General features: G+C 39.5%; 1 protein-coding gene across 2 annotated transcripts in view; it reads right to left on the reverse strand.

Moving 5' to 3' along the window:
* The window catches only part of ZNF365 (zinc finger protein 365), a 128,150-nt gene that overhangs the window by 12,650 nt on the left and 97,178 nt on the right, over positions 1-18,322 (reverse strand). Inside the window, exon 5 of one of the 2 annotated variants that reach the window (XR_005986967.1) lies at positions 3,178-3,381. The exons of the other annotated variant lie outside the window; for it this stretch is intronic. The gene's annotated coding sequence lies outside the window, so the exon portion shown is untranslated. The remainder of the gene's footprint in view (positions 1-3,177; positions 3,382-18,322) is intronic. 2 annotated transcript variants of the gene reach the window in all.

Below are 18,322 nucleotides of genomic sequence, written 5' to 3' on the forward strand. Positions count from 1 at the left end.
TCTTTTCAAATCCCTGAATTCTGTCTCCTTCAGAAGACTAAGAGAACTCCACGAAGGCAGGGAATATTCTCCATCTCTTTACATCCTCAATGGTGCTCAGAAAAACACTGAGTTCACAGTAGGAGACATAGAAAATATTTGTTGATAAAAGGAATAAAATAAAATTTACCTAATTAATTCTCTTTGTCTTGCTCAACTTTTGGCAGAGATTATAACTGGCAGAGGAAACCACCTAACTAGAAAAAAAGGAAAAAAAAAAAAGAGCCTGGTAATCAGACTTTTTTTCCACAGCTGAATTCCCGTACCCAAGTCTCACTAACAAGGAGAGAAAAACCAAATAGGAAGAAAAAAAATCAAATATTTGCCCATAGCTTCTGCTACCAAATTTCCTAGGAAAAAAATTAAATTTCTTATTCACTAAGTTTGAATCTACAGATGAGAATTTCAATGATTCCTTTCCTTTGGAGAGTTCCTATTATAGCAGGCATAGGTTTCCTAAACACAAAGAGAGGTGATGTGGGCCTATGGAGGTGTGAGCCTCTCTGAATCCTATCCATAGAGACTAGCAGATAGCCTGAAACAAAGGAAGATTCCAGGAGAGGTAGCAAATGAATAAGTCAATGAATGACTAAAGTAGTGATGCCTAAACAACTATATAAGTCCAGTGACGGATGTCTACCCCCAGGCAGGTTGTGATGTCTATTTTCAGTGCTGCCAAATTCTGGAATGCAAACTAGGCAGTGGCCTAGCCCCAGGGGAGCTCCAGCAGAGAAAGCAGTTGCTCTGAGATATATTCAACTTTGTCAACAGACCAATGGGGTGCCTGCAACCTCTACAGCTTCGGTCCCTTGGAAGTTTGAACTAGGCCAGGGTGGGCCATGGCAAACATGTGAACAGCAAAGAATCACATTCCTAGGTTCTGCTCCCTTCTCTTTTCCATGGTTCTGTGTTCTTCCTCTACTTCCCACCTCTGGCTTCTAGAGCCTGGAGCCCTACACCCATCTGTACTGGAGTACTGTATTCTCCTCCTCTAAAAGAAAAGAGAGGATAATGTTCATGCGTCAAAGGCAATGAGACAGAATGGGAGGCAGGGAAAGAGGTAGAGGAAAGTAGCGGAGAACAAAGGATATCAATGTCTGTTTTATTCAGACAATGTAGGACACTGCATTGGGCACTGTTAATATGTTATCTCATTTAATCCCCCCAATTATGCTATGGGGTCAGTATTATTATGCCCAGAGAGGTTGAGTAATGTGCAGAAGCTAATACCACTAGGGACAAGACACAGACCTCAGATTCAGGTGTGTCTGATTCCAAAGCCAAAGTCTCCATGACATTATGCCAAATAAATTGTTGGATTAATTTTCCAAATGGTGTTAGAGAGCTGTCTAGTATTAGCTTAAAATACAAAGAGGTCATAAAATCTGGTGACACAGATAAATAAATTTTTTTTATAGATTGAACCAACTTGGTTACTTCTTTGGGGGCATGCTAAAGAAACAAGTTCATTAAGCGCAAATCAGAGACACAAAATAAGGCAATATATCACAGGTGCATGCATGTACAAGAATTGATGGAAACACTGCATTCACAAATCGTGTTTCTTGTAGTTTTGCACAGTGTGTTGAGATATATATTTTTAACAAGAAACAACACAGTGAGTACATTATGCAAAATCATTGAACATATCTTGCCTTTTTTATGACCATTATCCATTTATCTTGTATAATTACCTACGTTTCCGGACTTTTTGCCCATCCTGCATAATCCAGAAATCAAAGGGTAACCTGAACCCAAAAGAGTAATTGCATAATGAGTTTTAGACAGTGTGAGAGAGAAGTAGGATAGATATTTTTGGAATAGCAAGGATTCCTAAAATCACACTGCATAAGAGATTTTCTGTTCTTCCCCCATGCAGGATGGGATTAATTCTGGGCCCACTTTTCACCTGATGCAAATGGTCTGACTCTACTGCCACCTCATGCTGAGTCTCCAAACTTATCTGTAGGAAGAGGACCTTAGAAATCAGTGATTGCATTAGCAAAAGTCCTGGAATCCAAGCCTATGAGACAATGGCCATCCCTATCTTCTCATTATTGGCTGGTCTGGAATCATAGCCCGGTGCTGTGCTCAGATCACCTCCCCCACTCCACCACCACTCCTCCACTTGAGTGCCCCATACAGTAAACAATGGCAGAGGCTGGTGAAAATAAGAATGAAAGAGTTAATTAAGCTGTGGTCCTCAGCACAAGTCTGTAACATCGATCTTATGGAATCTCAATAAATGCTTACAACTCATCACTACTAAGAATCTAATTAGACATTTATTGCTTATGTAATTCTGAATTAATGGCATAGCAACAAGATTTATATCTCACATATTTGTTACACCTCAGCACTCTCCACTTTAATAATCAATTGATATTTAGTTAACATATATTAACTATCTTATTAAAACTAAATTAAATGCTATTCTGATTTGATTTTATTAAATAAATGTTGGCAACACTAATGAGGTGCGGGCCATTTAAATCATGAGAGAACAGCCAAATCCAGCCCCTCTGCTAAGTGAAGTAATTTCAGAGTGAAAAAAAATGAGCAGATGTGTTTCTCAACTTGACAATTTCATAAATACTGAACAACTCTGTCATGACGAATTCCTGACCAATATCTCGAAAGAGATGGGAAAAAATTTCCATTATATGCTTCATTTCTAATAAGGCTGTGCTAAATATGCCTTAGGGGGAAAAACACTTCCCCTTTGGCCTCTGTTGTAAGGTCACTGATTTTGCGGAGAGCAAGACTGCATTTATCTCATGAGAGGAATACAGCTTAGCCCTCAACTTCTCTGGTAAGAGTACTTTTGAAACAAATACAACTGGACTTCCTTAAGCAACTGATTATTTCTCTTTGGGTGGGAAACTAGATTTTGTTCTATCCAGGGAATAGCACTGAAGAAATAAATTACTCAATAAATACCCATTCATTTAACCATAATTGAGCACCTGCTATGTCCCAAACTAAATAGAGTACGATCCTATCTTAGAGGAACAAATATTCTGAAGTTTATTCTACTCACTGGGCCTGGTTCCATGAAAAATATAAAGCATAAGGACTGAGCTGTGCCCTCAAGAAATTTGTATCATTAGGGAAAAAAGTCAGATGTATGAAAATTACCTGCAACTCATGCATCAGAAGTCTGAACCCACGCCGCTTTAGCTCAAGTGTCTTGTAAAGTGCCCAGCATGTAAAACATACTTAATAAATACTTGTTGAACAAATAAAAAGCTCTTCTGGCACAATGAACATGTGATTTTCTGGATCTAAGGCCTCATGCAAAAGCATGCCATCTGAAGTTCATTCTTCCAAAACTGCAGATTCCTAGTCATAAAAAACAAAAGTAAAGGTAGAACAATTGACAGTGGTATCTAGGTGCCAGCAACAATAGTCAAAAAAGTGAATTCAACCATGTGTCTTGGCCAACAATTGTGCTGGCAACCCTTCACTTATGTGCTGCCAAATTATGATTGATGTGTAGAGCTTATTCTTTTACAACTGAGAATTCATACTGTTCCAGAAAAATCTGTAATTGGGAACTTGAGCTCAGTAGGAAGCTCAGGAAGGGAATCATACATCTTGGTTTGCACGGGATGGTCTTTGTTTTTACCTGCTTTCCTGATGTAATGATTAATCGCACCAACTTTCACTCTTGAGGGTGTGCTGATCCACATGATAAATTGTATAATCACCATGAGTACAAGCTAAAGCCTGTACAACCAAAAACCTGAGGCAGGGCTTCCGGTTAAGGAGATAGATTGCACACACTTTCACTTCACTTTTGGCAGCTATGTTCTTTTCACGTGTTTAAGATTTTTAGTACTTTCATTTTATAGAATATAACTATAGTTATCATCTATACTTTGTCTACCCGTTGACTCTAAAATTTAGAGTACTCGTGGTAAGTAATATTACCAATTATTAAACATTCTGGTTTTTCCCCTCTGTGGGAGGAATATATATCCCTGTATATTGAAGTCAGAAGTAAGCCATATTACTCACTTTGGCCAGTGTGGGTGGAAGTGATATGTGCCATTTCCAGCCAGAAGTTTAAAGTAATAACACATGTATCACTATCTCTTCTCCTTCTTCCATGAGATAATAAATGTTCCAGCTATGGTTGGTCCATCAGTCTGGATCCCAGAGTAAAAGTGACATAAAGCAGAGTGACAGCCACCCCACAATGGATATGTAATGAAAACAAGAAATAGACTTTTGTTGCAAGCCATGATATTTGGGAGCCAGGTGTTATCTCAGTATAGGCTTGTCCATCCTGACTGATACAAAAGTTATTAATGGACACAAAGTGTTATTGTAAACAACAGCAGCAGCAACATAAACTAAAATAAGTTGCATTGACTCTAGGGTTCATTAGTGGAAAGCAAGGAAATTGCTATTGAAGGTGAAAGGATGAAGAAACATATCCTTAATGATCTTGTAGCTTTAGAAGAATATGTGAGCAAACAGTATTTTAGGAGCTTTAGCTGGTTGTTACTAGACCCCTTTGGCCAAAAAAAAAAAAAAAAAGGAGAGATGAGATCAAAAAGAATTGATCAGTCTGGAAAGGGAAAAAAGAGAGAGAGAGAGAATTCAGAAACTTGGGAATTTTTACAGTTTGGAAGATATAATTGATTCTTATTTCCACTCAGTAAAGCATAGAAAAAGACTTTGAATAAAAAAAAAATTTCTACTAAAATTTAGCCTTGTGTCAAGAACCAAATTGCTGTATGTCATTTTCGGAAACTTTAACCTATGAATATGGCATCTAGTAAGTCCTTTTAATCAGACAAAATGGCTCAAGAAGAGATTGAGAATGTGAGTCTCCTAGAGAAATCAGATAGAGACAAGCTACTAGCAATTAAACATCTACAGACACGTATTTCAAAACAGAATAGGAACTTTTTGACAAGAATCAAATAGATAAGTTACAAGTTGAAATCATTGTGCTACCAGGAGAACCACGAGTCTAGATCCAAAGAGATTGTTCGAGATTTAGAACAACCCTTGCCTTTCTTCCCATCCTTCCTGCTTGAGCTTGAAGTAGGGGATTAACACTCTTCAGCCTATAGAAGACCATGTTCTACAATTCTCTGTGAGACATAATCAAAGAGAACAGTGGAAAGAAAAGTCTTCCAAATGATAGGCCAAGGACTAAGGAGAAAAATGTCTAGGAGCTATTCCCAGGGAGTAGAATCAACATCTAATCAAGAAATCCTACCCTCTCCCCGACAACATATGTCCAAGAGGATCTTAGAGTTTGTAGAGACTGTTGACATCTGTGTGTCTTTGGAACAAAAAGAGCTACATCCAGATCTGATACACAGACCACCTCATATCACCTGGAGCTACTGGTCTTTGTTTTAGAAGGACAGGTAAAGACCAAGTTCCTGTTTGAGACTTCTGGTTTTCTCTCTTGGAGATGGAGGAGTACACTCAGCATGTGGAAAAAGGAGGTTACTGAATTACTGAATGATAGAAAGGTGGCCTATGGGAGTTTGTATTACTGTTCATCAAATATTTTTGTTTCATCTCTGTAGTGTCTCTCTCTGTGAGAAGATTACACACACCCCTTGTTTTAAAATAAGGAGTGATTTGGCCAATAAGATGTGGATTAAAGTGATGAATTCCTGGGTAGAGTGTCAAGAAACATGGATCACAAATCTCTTTTCTCTCTGCCATGAGGCTGACAATATTCCAGACATACTGAAATGGAAGTAGCATATATCTGAGTGTCAGTTGGCCTGTGATGGACATTTAAAGTGAGCAAGAAATAAACTCTTGTTGTTGGAAGCAACTGAGACTTGGGGTCATTTGCAGCACAACCTAGCTTATTCTGTCATGTCCATAAACAATGCTAATGATATTAAGATTATATAAAGATTATTCACCATAATCCCAAGTAATGTAATTAGACCTATAAAGAAGAAGATATAATTGCACATGCCTAAAGGAGAAAGCTCTAAGTACTTAGTGATACATAATCTTGCTTCCTGTTTGAATTTTGACTTTCTTACAAGTATTTAGTTTTTCCTGGACTTTCTAGTTGCCTATATTTTCTGCCCTGGAAAATTTGGGGATCTTTATTTTATTCTTGGTGTTCTAAAGTTTCATCAGGATAGGTTTAAATGAGGATCTCTTTTCATTTATTCTGCCTCAACACTGTCTTCCTGAATACAGTTTCCTTCCCTCCATTCTCTCATCTCAAAAACTTATTCCAGACTTGCATCCATTATTTAGCTCTCCACCTTATGTTCCCACTTGCAGTTTTCTTAGAATTACATTATGATCTGTAGCTTCCATTAGACTATGAGGCATGTGAGTACAAGGACTGAGTCTTGCTCCATTTTCTATGCCTCACATAGCATAGTAATTAGGGCAGAGAATAAACTTAATAGCAAAATACTGAATTTTTTACCTTTTATATGCTTCTGGTGACAAAAGTACTTAATCATAAAATGGTAAATTGGATTTTAAGAGACTACTATCTTCAGCTTTCAGTAATGAATGATGAACACTGTCCACTAAGACCCACAAAGCAGAATAGGAAATGTGAATGGTTTCCAGTGTATAGATGCTCTCATAGCATGAAGCAGTTTTATTGTGTTTCTCTGCCTTCTAAAATCCAAACCATGCTGAAACAGTATTCATCTGTTATACCAGGGCTGATTCAACTACAGAACCAATTCAAAGTCTTGGTACAGCTCAGCACCTAATTTTACTTCCTGAACTATCTGACTTAAACATTCCAGTCTTTCTCCAGAGCTTCCATGGAGAAGGAATTAGAGAAGTCTGTATTTGGACTTCCTAGCACAAGATCTTAGTTTATCTTGCTGGCTTCTTTGACATCTGTCAGAACATCTGTTAGATCTACTTTAGATCTAACTTTAGTCAGGGCTTGATGGAGTGAGCAAAAAGTATATGGTGGAATTTCTAAGCTTCAAGAAAATTTCTCAACCCTCCAAAATATCTATTCAATTGTCATCTGGTTCCCCAAATTAAGTCTTTAATCTTCAGCTTACAAATTTAGAAAACCAAGTTTTTAATACCTGGAAGGAAATGTTACATAAAAGTCCAACTGTGGAATACCTTGCCTCTCAAACCAGACTCTGTGGAAACTCTATGGAATTTGGATTATTTTGAGGAACATAGTTTGAAAACCAAAGTTTAAGGCTATATCTCTCTAGAGAGATTTGCATAAAAGCAACTAAAATGTGTCACCAGTCAGTGATACTTCAAGGTAGAGGAATTAGAGGTCCTTTCCTAAGAGAAGATTTTTCTCCTGAGTGCAAAGAGTATGATAGACAACTGGTCTTTGGAGCACAGGGACCCTTTCCTCATCCCACAGAAAACAGACATGGGATGGGTACACCAAATGTTCTTCAATGTGCCTCTTCACAACTTCTCAGAGGGTAAACCCTGATCTTGGCTACCTCCGTTATAGTATCCTAATACCCCTCAGATGCAGGAGCTTCAATAAGATCCATGTGAGTTTTAAGAGGGGCTCCATAAATACAAATTGAATAGAAGTTTTAGGCAGCCAAGAGTCTGCTAGCTTTCTGGAAGATTCCAGTCCAGCCCCCACACTACCCAGCTGCCTGCACCTGATTGGCCTTTTGAATAATTGATCACAGCTGGTAGCTTAATTGGGCCTGTCACAGGAAGGCCAGCTCCTTTTAGACACAAGGTTCCATCCTGCACAGTGCCCTCGGGGCCAGTGAACTCACTGGGAGGAAATGTGACTCCCACTTCTCCAGTTAAAGAACTTGGGGCATTTCCTAGATGGAGCTCCATGCCAGGAATCTGGCCTCAGCTTGGTGGGCTTGAGAGAAGAATGCTAGGTCCCTCCTTTCTACTTGGAATCTCTAGTTTTGTATGATTTGCTTTTTAAGGTTGCATGAGGTGAAAGTGGTTTTCTTTAATATCAGTTCATGGCAAGGAAGTCTGAATTAATGGAAGTTCCAATTATATGCCATTCTAAATATCTGTTTATTGGATCCAAGTCATCCCAATAGCAAGGCCTCTGGTCCTTCCAAACCAGTTTGTGAAGAGGTAAGAGATGATAGCTAACTTTTGGCCCTTTATGACTGACACAAGGAGCTGACCATGGAGCAAGACCACATCTTGCCAGGGTGGTCCTGAGGGCTTCATGAAGGGAAGAGGGTAAGTGGTGGAACTCTGTGGTAAAGTGTATCCTCATCAGGATATAGACTAACAGGCATTGTCTGAGGGGACGCTGCTTACTCGAGGATGAGGAAGCAGATAAGGAGGGTTGGCAATGGAAATGGCTAATAAAAAGCTGGTTAAGTTGGTAGGGCAGGACCGAAAGAAATTAAGGGTGGCACGTCCAGTTTAACTGGTGCTATGGCACTATGAACTCTACAGGACAGAGCTGTGTCCTCTTCTTCCTTCATGGTTATGTCAATTTAGGGGAAAATATGTTCCGTTTTTAAGTTGTCTGAAATTCCCATAGGATAGTCAAATAAAGACTATCATGAAGAAATTGAATATACTCTACCCCTATCTTCCTCCCTCTCCCCGTGACACACACACACACACACACACACACACACGGCAAAAAGTATAATTTTCCATGACAAATTAACTGAGTCTGTAAAAACACATTAAGGCAAAAAAATATATATGAATAACTAAATAGGGGATCCCTGGGTGGCTCAGTGGTTTAGCGCTGCCTTGGGCCCCGGGCATGATCCTGGAGTCCCGGGATCGAGTCCCATATGGGTGCTCCCTGCATGGAGCCTGCTTCTCCCTCTGCCTGTCAATCTCTCTCTCTCTCTCTCTCTCTCTCTCTCATAAATAAATAAATAAATAAATAAATAAATAAATAAATAAATCTTTTTAAAAAAAGAATAACTAAATAAACAAACTGAAATTTCAACAACTCCGCCAAGAAATTGAAAGACAACCTAATTACAATAGGGACACTTTTTGCCAATCTACTGCCCTTTTTCTAGGCTAACAGAACCCTAATTTTGTGTACTCTGGTCCACGTGGTCATGTCCTTCAAGAAAAAGGTACTTCTGCCCATGGCCATGGGAATCTCATTCTACACTCTGATGATTGGTTAAGCATGTACACATGATATAATCCTGGCCAATGAGACATGAGAAAACTGATGACTTCTAGAAAACTTTTTTGCTTGTTCTTTAAAAGAGATATGTGGTGAGGGAGGGACACTCCCTTGTCTGACTCTCTCAATTTTGTAATGTCAGTGTGTGACTCCTCCAACGTGATATACATTTTGTGACCCTGAGGAGACAAGACATAGACAAAAGTCAACATGCTTTTCCATCAAATGTTAGTGTTCAAAGACAGCCCTGAGTTTTAATGCTGTTAAGGAGTTACTGAATTACCAGCCTCCCTCAGGACTTCCCATTACAAGAGATGATAAGGACATTCCCTTATTTCATAAGCTTTTTTTTTGCTTGGATTTCTGCTACTGGGAGCCAGAAAGCATCCAAACTGATATACTAATAAACCCATACTGGGACAACTGATGAATGACTTAGTAATAAATCCAACACTGGGCAGCCCCGGTGGCGCAGTGGTTTAGCACCGCCTGCAGCCCGGGGTGTGATCCTGGATACCTGGAATCGAGTCCCACGTCGGGCTCCCTGCATGGGGCCTGCTTCTCCTTCTGCCTGTGTCTCTGCCACCCACCCCCCTATGAATAAATAAATAAGAATATTTTTAAAAAATCATCTTAAATCCAACACTTATAGTGCTTACTCTTTGTCAGTCATGGTTCTAAGGGTTTTAGCCAATTTAATCCTTATAACAATTATAAGAAGGAGATACTATTGTTTTATTTCCCAGATGAAGAACTTTGTTATAGTGAGGTTAAATCATTTGTTCAATGTCACAAACCTAACTAGTGGTTCAACTAATATTACAAAGATAGGGACAGTTTGGCCCCAAAATCTGAGCTCCAATGACCAGGAAGTTGGACTGCCTCTCAGATTGACGAATAGGATCTGGGTTACTCTTATTCAAAGCCCATTACTGGGAATCATTATGAATAGCAAAGGAGAAGTCAGAGCAACACAGTTTTCACTTCCTCTTCAGTGAAATTCTTTCCACTCACTCTCTGCAACATCACCAGGTTCCTCACTATCTCCTGGTTCTGCCCCAAAGCAAAATCTTTGCTCAGATACTCCTTTATCCTAATGGTATAAATGATTAAATAACAGGAGTGTTTAGGTATTAACCACAATCAGAGCCTACAACCCAGCCTGAATTTTTGCATCTGCTTGCCTGAACTTAGCTGCTAAACAGTTCATTAAACTCGGATTTATTGAGAGCTGAGATTACACAGAAGGAAGCAATATCCCTTCCCCCAAGGGCCTATGGTCAGTGAGAAGAAACAGGAAATGAAACTAAAAATGATCATGAAATCAAGGATGTAAGTTATAGATAATGGTGGTTGCCTCTTGAAAAGGCACTTGGGGGAGTGAGGGTAGAGTGTTGCAAGGAAGGAACTGACAAGAATTGTTTCCACTCTAAGTCTGTTTAATGCTGTTCTGCTCTCTCTGAATTTTTTCCCATATGCATGTACTATCTATTCAAAAATAATTAGAAAAGTTTAAAACTCAATAAAATGTGACAAACTCATTTAGAGGTATAACCAATATGCTTTGAGCATACAAAGAAGTAAAAAAGACAGGAAAAGGTATTAGTTTGCTAGAGCTGCTATAACAGAGTACCACACATTGGGTGGCTTAAACAATAGAAATTTACTGTTTCACAATTCTGGAGGTCAGCAGTCCAAGATCAATATATCCACAGGCTCATTCTGTGAAAGTGAGGGCAGGAGCTAGTCTAGGCCTCTGTCCTACCTTCCGGTGGCCTCAGGCATTCTTTGGCTTATACACAGATACCTTCTCTCTGTGCATGTCTGTTTCTGTGCCCAAATTCCCTCTTTTTATAAGGACACCAGTCATATAGGATTTGGGCCCACTCTTACAATCTCATTTTAACTTGATTACCTCTATAGAGACCCTGTTTCCCCATAAGGTCACATTCTGAAGTCCTGGGGGTTAGAACTTCAACATATGAATTTGGGGGGGTTGGTGGAGCACAATTCAACCCCTAACTAAACTTATAGGAATGCTTTCTGGAAAAGATCTATTCCTTCAATATGATACTGTCAGGAGACCATTTTGAGGCTTCTTGTCCTAGAACACTAAATTTTCTCAAGTCCTGATAACAAGTAACCCCTTGACATTTTGATATGGTGGGTGAGACCACATGGACTCGGCTTTGAGGGGCACAACTTGGCAAGTGGTAAGTGTAACACATGACAAGCACATACTGAGTCAGCGAGCCTGGTATCTAAGCAACAGGCAGCTTATAATGCTGTGTGCCCCAGTTCTGGCTCACTTCCCCCATGTAGCTACAAAATCAGAAAAGGCATATTGTCGAAGCTTGAACACTTACAGGCAATTTCCATTCTTATGCTACTGATACTGCAGTTGTGAAAACATAAGGAGTCTCTGGTGGTTGATTCAACTTGTACCAATTTCTAGAATTTTATTTTATAATCAAATAACGTATCCCACTGAAGAGAGTGTTGCCTCGTGCAGAGACAAGACAATTTCAAATTCCTGTTCAAGTTACATTTATAATAAAAATTCAAGATAAAGTAATGTTTTCTCTCTCGTTGACGTTAAGAGTGTGACTCAAAGGTTGGAATGCTAAAGAGGGCAAGAAGTTAGAGAACAATCACGAGGATTGTTGTACATCTGTGCCAGAATATCGGCAAGGGTGGGTATACAATGGGTAGCCTGGATATTGCAATAGTAATATGAATATAATATGGTCAGAAATTAATATGAATAAAGGAAATATGAATTTTAAAGTTAATAAGTATTGTGAGTAGCATTAAAATTAATAAGTGAATTAAAATTAATCACATATATTAAGATTAGTATATATTATATACATTAAAATTAAAAAGTATTCTGAACATGGATACCAGTAAAAATAAGAAAATACAAATCAATCGAAAAATCCATTAATGTGTTTTTTTCAATTAATTGATCTGTTACATAAGAACTTAGTAAAGTGGAATTTCAAATCAATATGAGAAAAATAGGGCAACTATCTGATCCCTGCCTTAGTACATATTAACATAATATACTAACAAAAATGTTTAATAGTTTAAAAAATTATACATGAAAAATTTGAGTCCATTAAGGGAACTGAACTACAGATGAAAGTATATAAACAGTTAAAACTTTCCATGTTAATAAATTGAAAATGCAAACACACTAACTTTTTATACATGAAAAGTAGATGCAGACCTGACTAAGCATGGCAGACCCAACATTGGTTGTAGCACAGAAGGTATGTATAAATTGGTACAACATTTCTGTGGGTCAATTTGGCAAGGATATCCTAAGATATCCTAAGTTTATCCAGAAGGAAAGTATCATAGATATATGCTGTAGCAGATGTGGTCAGTGCCTGTCCATGTCCCTACTGTGCACACCACCTGGTTTCCAGCTGCCAGCACTGGCCACACTCTGCCTGCGGTCTTTTCTGGGTACGGAAGTGTGCCAGATTACACAGGAGGCTGGAGAAAAGTTCCAAGTAGGACTCAACTAATGATACCCAGAAGTTAAGGATTCCTCAGCGTCTCTTGGGACAACTGTGAGGAGAGTTCTTTCTAGACCCCAAAGGTCACAGTGGAATTGAGCCTGGCTGCCCACGGTGGTAACCTGCTCATTGACACCCCACCTGTATTGACTTTCTTCCCTTCCCTTCTCACTCTCCTTACTGATTTTTTCACCCTTCCTGAATCACTCCCAAATAAGCGACTGGTGCGCAGGTCCTTATTTCCAGGTCAGCCTTTTGGGGGAACTTCACCAAAGATATGGGCAAACATTTATTGAAAAGGATATTCATCACAGTGTCATTTACACTACTAGAAAACTGGAAGTATCATATATAAATAATAATAATAGGCTCATAAGTATTACAATACAGCATATACCCACTAAAATATGACAGAAAGGGGTGGGAAGGGGTAAAACAGGCAGAGCACAGAGGATTTTTAGAATAGTGAAAATACTCTGCATGATACCATAATGATGGATAATGTCATTATGGTCCAAACCCATGGAACATGCAACACCAAGAATGAACCCTAAGGTCAACTATGAACTTTGATAATATTATGTCAACATAGGGTTATCAAGTGTTACAAACGTACCACTCCAGTGGGGGATGTTAATAGTTGGGGAGGATTATCTGTGTGGGGGCAGGAGGTACATGGGAAATCTCTGCAACTTCTCCCTCAATTTTGCTATGAACTTTAAATTGCTCTAAGAAACATAGTGTTAATAAAAACATATGATATAAGAATATTTAATGTCTGGAGAAGGAAAGTGGTATCGTGTAATGTTAAATCACAGATTCTGGAATGAGATGTCTTCTGATTCCACCAACTATTCGCTTCATGACTTCAAGCAGCACTTAGCCCCTTTAATTGTCTGTTTCCTCACATGTACAATGAGTGGCAATAGTATCTCCTAGGGTTACTATGAAGATTACATCTTAGCACTGAGCCTGGCACACAGTAATAATCATTACCAATAATAATCATTACCATCATAAAATATGTTAATATATTATAAAGTTTAAAATACAGGAGCGCTAGGGTGGCTCAGTTGATTAAATGTCCGACAACGCTTGATTTCAGCTCAGATCATGATCTCAGGGTCCTGAGATTGAGCCTCATGTCAGGCTCTGTGTTCAGCAGGGAGTCTGCTTGTCCCTCTGTCTCCCCCTCTGCCCTCCCTCTCAACCCTTTCCCCTTCACCCCTCCCCGTTCATGTGTACTCTCTCTCAAATCAATCAATCTGCAAAGTTTAAAATACAAGTTTATAAAACAATAGGTTCTATCATTTTAACACACACATGCATATACACACAAAACATACATATAAAAATCTTCACACCCATATGTACTTATAGACATAGAAAAAATGGGAAATATATACAAAAAATATTGGCTGTGCACATCTGTTGTGTGCTAAGATGACGGATTTTTTTCTATGTGCTTTTCTAGATGTTTCTTTTATGATTGTTATTTTTTGTATTCAAATGGCAAAAGTTAAAATGAACTTTATGAATAATTTTAAAGTGTGTAAAGAATGTAATTTCACAAAATTTCATCACATAAAAACATAGTTTTTAACCTAAAGTTACTGAATGATGAGATCCAAGAGACTACTGCTGTTTGGGGGAACTCAATATTTTTGAGAACTGAGGGGGCACTCAGTCAGGTTTATACTGTGGATGATGGGCCTCAGTGTCAACAAAATAAAGTGTACTGTCACAGAGCCATGCAAACACAGACATTGCCCAAAGACTGAAACTGAAGGATACTGCTATGACAGATCCTTGATCATTCGGGAACCTTCCGTGTTTAAGCATCAAAAGCAAGCAAAGAAGCTTAAAGCATGATTCATAGCACCAAAATGGGTGAATTGCTTCCGAAAGAGTGATTTCATTTTCTCAAATAGTTCTGTACTTCTTCAGAATTTCTGATTACATAAAGTGTAGGTAGGCCAGGCCACAGTGGAAAATAAGTCCAGTTTCTCTTTGAGGCCTAATAAATTGATTTTCTCAGGATGCTCATGAATTCCCAGGAGTTTTATATGGGAGTTTGGTAAATATCTTCAACAACTTTCTGGTACTCAGTCATGTAACCGGTTAAAATAAAATAATCAAAACTTCACAGTTAGCTTCCACTCCTTCCAAATTACCCATAAATTGTCAAAGGTCAAGGGCATCAGAATTAAGAAAACCCACAATTTTGATCACTTTTTGCATTGACTCATGCAATGAATTAATTTGAAAGTGTTACCATCTAAATTCTGATGAATCATAAAACAAAAGAAGAAAACACTAAACTTCTTATTGGATTTGGAAAATAAAACATAAAAACATATTTCTTTTTTTCATTATAGGTGCCCTACCTGTGGCAAATGAATCACACTTTTTTTTTTAGATTTAAAGCAAATTTCTTAGATTATTTTACTTTCAGTGAATGGTTAATATATGTTCAATTTAACAAGGATTTTTTTTCCTTGTGAAAAGCTTCAACCAGAGCAGACCTCTGTCAGGTTGCCACTTGGATAATCTACTGAATGCCTCTGGCTGGGCAAGAGCTTGAGAAAAGTTTGAAGATTAAGAAAGTAAAATACAGTACATACTGAGTGTGAGAAGGAGGCTAGAGCTGCAGACCAAGAAGCAAAAGATTGACACCCCTTGCTGAACATGACACCAAATAGATTATGTGACCTGACAATTAACGACTAATCTTCTGACTTCAGCTGTCAGGTCTGTAGCATGAGGGGCCATAAGGTAGTGATCCAGCTACTCACCAGCTCTAAAATTATGGCTCTTCAGCAGGATATGACCAACCTGGAGTTTGCAGATGAATGCATCTGTCAAACTCCAGTGGAACAGAGGAAGGAGAAAGAAAGCTAAAATGAATCGATTTCACTGCTTCTAAGTGCAGACTCTGTTGGAGACATTACCCCACAAGTCCTGCCACCAAATGCAGGAGACAAATCGATATCCATTCATTCAACAACTGTTTTTTGAACAGCTGCTGTGACTTAGGCTGTGTGCAATGAGTTTGGGATGCCACTGTAAGCCAGATAAACACTTCTTACCTCCATGGAACTCATATTCCACCAGTGGAGACAGATTACACACAAAGTGACTTCATTATGATCCTCTTGTGTGTTGGGAAGAAATAGGACAAGGGAGCTTTGAGTGGGAGATCTTGTAATGAGGTCTTACAGAATATGGGCTCATATCAGGAATGGCTTTTTTTAGATAATCATATTTGCAATGAGATATTAAACATGAGTAAGAATTGTCTAGGCAGGCAGATGAAATGATATGTGTAAGGACCCAAAGCAGAAAAGAACACAGTAAGTCCAGAGGACATTGGAATCCTTATCCTACAGGAGAGGCCTAGATGTATATTTGTCTCAAGTCAAATGTCTCATGGCTAGCAGTTGGGAGTGATAATATTAGGGCTATTTGAGCTCAGAGACTTTTAATTTTCCTTATAAAGTGTGCCTGGTTTCTCTTTGATGACTCCATCAATATCTTGTTAGAGTCAGAGTTTTGAAGTGGCCCCAAAATGGACACAGTTTGAGTCTCTCACCCATTGGAAGAAGAGCTAATAGATCATCCAAACGTACCCTGGAAAGGTGTGTCCAAGGTTGAGTAAGGTCACCTTTAAGTATCCCACAGCAGGAAGAATTGGGAAAGAGCTAGACAAAGGGCTGTATCTTTCTTGCTCCTACAAAGATAGATTGAGAAAGTATTCGTGCATTTTGCAAAGCCCAAGGGAACACTGGGCATATGTTTACATTGTGCAAAAGATCTCCATTCTGACTTGTTTACCATCTTGGAAGTTTCTAGTTACTGCCTAATGACACTTCTAACCAACCCTCAACGTGCCAAGTTGATTATAGTTATTACTAAGCCGAAGGTTAGGAAATTGCTCATAAGAAATCTGCATCCTGTCATGAACCAAAGCTGCACATATTTGTCCTAGTTCTTTCTCTGAGTGCAGATAAACATTTCCCCATGTCAGGGGGCTGTTCAACATTTCAATGGCCTAGTGGGATGCTCTTTTGAGCCCAGAGGGCAATTACTAAAACTTTAGGTAAGTAGGGAAGTGAACAGAAGACGTGATTGCCAGTCCAAACAAGTGAGGTCCAGGGGACGGCTTACGTTGTGTGTTAAGTATAATCTTTCAGCTTTGACAAGAAGGTGAGGTGACCAGTAATTAGCCATTCAAGAGAACCCTAAGCAGCATGACTGGGATGGGAAGTAGGCGGCTGCCCGGCCCACATTTTCTGGCATTTGAGAGCTTTGCAGGCAGGAACTCATCTTGAGCCTAATAAAATGATTTGCTAGAGTGAAGTTGTTTGTTGATTTGTTTTTGAATATGTGTATTTTAACAACCCCCCTCCCCCCCAAATATTGGCAGAGATGGAAAAGGGCACAAGCTAAGCAATCTACAACAAGGCCTTGGAAAGACGGAAACTGGTGTGGCTCATCTTTTATGGCCTCCTACTGCTGCCTGAGCACAACTCTCCTCGCTCCTTTTGCTCAGCGCATGGTGCATATCCACCCCAAGCTGGCAGAGATAGATCTCTGGTAGCTGTCAGGGAATCCTTCCCATCAGCAAGGCATTCAACAAATACTTAAAATAGATGCAAATCTCAGTCTATAAATTCATGTGTTCAAGAAACATGAATATTTTAGATTTCCTTACATCAAATTAAATTTGGATTCTGAGTAACCAGCCCACCAAGCTGGCAGGAAATTTAACCCAGCCATGCTGGGACAGCTCCCACACCCCACACACAGAGATTCTACAAAAGTCTGGTCTTACGCAGTGTAGAAGCATTGGGAAGACTCCTCCAGTACTTGTCATCTGTCTGCACTGGTTAGTGTTGAGATAGCAATTGTCCCCAGTGTAGGTGACCCAGCCAGATTCCACTTCTGTTGCTTCCAGGCCACATGTAGGGTGAGGTTCTCTGGGGAAGTGAGGAGACCTGCTCCAGGGGTCTAGCCCACTTCTGGGTACATACACCCCCACCCCCACCCCAAGCAGTGTTGCATAACTGCACTGTGTCTGCAGACCCCCATAGCTCATGGTGGCCATGAGGCTGTCCTCCTTCCCTGGCCTTCTTAACTCATTCTTTGAAAAGCAGGCTTTCTCTTTTCTTGCCTCAAGCAAGAAATAACAAGCCTGACTACATGTTTGAAATGAAGAGAAAGTGAAAAACATACAGAAAGCAAACAGTTTAATTCACCAGTCAGCTGTGTGTGTGTGTGTGTGTGTGTGTGTGTGTGCGTGCGTGTGCATGTAGGTGGGTAGTGGGCAGGTGTGTGTGTCCTGTGGGCGTGTGTGTAGGAGGGGAGGTGAGGGCTATGACAGCTACCTGGATATCAGGTGATCTCATAGACTCAAAATCCTCTTTTTATATTGATTGGTGGTGGCAGTCCAACCCTATGCAAAATACCCCTGTGTACACTGGAGTTTGAGAATCACTGAGTTAAAGCAAAAGCAATATTGGATAGAAGCCAGACGTGAACAGTGGAAGGAACACTCAGAGGCAGAGTCCCAAGTCCTTGAAGGGGAATGATAGAGACATGAGCTGGATGCAAGGACTGTGAGAAGTAAGCTACACATTAAAAGCCCAGG

Source organism: Vulpes lagopus, chromosome 3 (genome assembly GCF_018345385.1).
Source record: "Vulpes lagopus strain Blue_001 chromosome 3, ASM1834538v1, whole genome shotgun sequence".
NCBI lineage: Eukaryota > Metazoa > Chordata > Mammalia > Carnivora > Canidae > Vulpes > Vulpes lagopus.